Genomic DNA, 2,713 nt, shown 5'->3' on the forward strand with positions numbered 1-2,713 from the left:
GAGAGAGAGAGAGAGAGAGAGAGAGAGAGAGAGAGAAAGAGAGAGAGAGAGAGAGAAGTACTATCAGTTGATGGTTTGAAAGTGTGTTAGTTTCATGATGATGATGGCTATCCTTTAATACACTTATATTGCGACGCAACTGATGGTAACACCAGTTCACTGAAATAACATAGCGTAAATGTGATACTGTTTTTTAGTTTATAGAGATAACAATGTCAAGGAGACCGCACTAGAGCAGAGCCAGACATGAAGTGTCAAAATCACAATAGTTCGTAAAAAACGCTATGCATCCACTCAGTACAGAAAGATGTAGAAAGAGCATGAACACGAGACTAAGAAAAAAGACTGTAAAAATTAAGTTCTTTTTAGATGTTGAGGTGAGGTGTAAGTCTATTTTTTTGTTTCTTGAAGAGGGTCAGTTTCCTGGTAAGAACTATTAAAAATCGGAAAACGTCTAGATCTATATAACTTGTCCATTCATAAATGGTTTGACCAACAATACATAGCCTCTCTGTGGGACCTACAAGGGGTCAGCATGACGTCATACTCTGAAGGCAATTTTAACATTTAAAAAAAGTAAGGAAGTCCTTAACTAGACTTAAGCAAAAATATGTACACTATTATACAAAATATTGAGAATGGGTTTGCAAACCATAAGAATGTAGGTGAAAGACGCCAGCTTGTATATCAGACAGAATGCTTATGACATAACCAAGGTCCTCAGGACAGCGGAGACAACAGATCACCCATGGACGAAATTAGGAAAATGAAAATAGCAAGACGCACGTCGCCTCCGCGTCCTGCTATTCTCGTTCAACAAAAACAGAAATATACTCTCTCACCCCCCTCCCCAAGCTGTCACTCAGAATACGTTGTTCTCAGGAATGCTGTAAAAGTTTTCCTGCCCCCACCCCATCTACACACAGAGTTGGGAGCCGGCCACTCCTTTCTGCTGTCATTGTGTGTACACGAGGTGCAATGAAAGTTTTGACAACATTAACACGTATCTTGTTTACCCCCCCCCACACACACACCCGTTCCTCTGTGATCGACAACTCCTCTGCCTTGCTGCAAACGTGTATATGGTCTCCTTTTTAAGGCATTAAAATAATGTGAATGTTCTTAATTATTTTCTAAAAAAGAAGACACTGACTGAAAAACGTAAAACTTAGATTTTTGTACTGAACATGAAATACACGTGACAGTTCTGAAGTACGTTGAAAAATGAATTGTTTTTAAGTTGATGGTTTGAAAGTGTCTTACTATAAATTGACGAAGGCAATCCTTTAATAAACTCGCATTGCGACTCGATGGATAATAACACCTTTTACATGTACTTTTAACGGCGGCTTATACCCATTCAGGTGTCGCGGTAAGAAAGAAACGTCTTTCTGCCACCAGCCTGGGAGCTTGGGTCAAGGGGATACTATGAGTTGTTGGATAATAACACCAATTTGTTCTAATAACCTGCATGTCCAATTTGTTTAAATAACCTTATGTACTTGTTCTGTTTCAGTTAAAACGAGAACAATATCAAGGAGACAGGACAAGAGCACAGCACACAAATTTTGTCCAAATCAAAAAAGTGTGCCTTTATTTTGAATCCACTCAATGAGATCAGCCCCAGAAGTAAGTTTCCCTGTTATGTAAAATCAACAATTTTCATTTTACAGACTTAACATTTTGTGTATACCCTTAGAAACCATTTATGAATGTGCATTTGTTCATCCAAACTGATTCCAAGAGTGTTTCTAGATTTAGAGAAATAACTTCACAAACTTATGATTAGTTTGCGTGTTAACTTTTGGAAGGAATGTGTACAGTATTTTAAAGAGATATAAAGGCTTTTAAGAATAACATGTTCATCCGCCTTTTAAACATGTTATAATGCAGCAAGAACGTGATCATAATTATGGTGAAAGTGAAGAATCAAAAACAGAAAGCAGCTCTGTTGCCAATTCACAGTTTTCTGATGTGTTCGTGCAAGCTATAGCATTGCAGAGCTATAATGGACACCCAAAAAATTATTGTTCGCAGGCCTTACTCAACTTTGAGAATTCAGCCCGTCTATAGGCCCGATACAGCATATTTTTTCATCATCTCTTCCTTATTTCTCCTCCCTCTCCTCCCTCTCCTCCTCCTCCTCTTTGTTATTTCCTTTTTCACCCTGGCTCAGGGTAGAGACCACGAACAAACACTTTTCGTCTTTTCCTATCCTGGGCTTGACTCTTGATGTTATTCCATGTTTTCCTATTTTTCTGTAGATCAATTTCTGTGACTCTACTCCAAGTCCCACATGGTCTTCCCCTTGATCTTTTACCCTGTGTCTTTCACATTAATCAGATATATCTATTTGCCTGTACTACAGCTGTATCCTCATATACTTTCCTCAAAATTTGGTGGGGATAAGTATGATACACGTTTGCAGCTTGAAAACTATCTTTTTAAGCTGAAAATGCTAATGTTGACACAATATAATATACATTTGCTACAAAGAATGGGTTTACAACTCGCAGGCCTTAAGCAGTTTTTATCACATTTATTGATACATTTTTCTTTAATACGTTTGTTCATTTTTAATCACAGAGGAGATTAATTCCCAATAAACAAAATAATAATAACCCCACCACACCAATAATGAAAATAATAATGTAATAATAATGATAATGATAACAAATAATAATAATAATAATAATAATAATAATAATAATAA

This window comes from Aplysia californica, unplaced genomic scaffold, assembly GCF_000002075.1.
Source record: "Aplysia californica isolate F4 #8 unplaced genomic scaffold, AplCal3.0 scaffold00447, whole genome shotgun sequence".
Lineage (NCBI taxonomy): Eukaryota > Metazoa > Mollusca > Gastropoda > Aplysiida > Aplysiidae > Aplysia > Aplysia californica.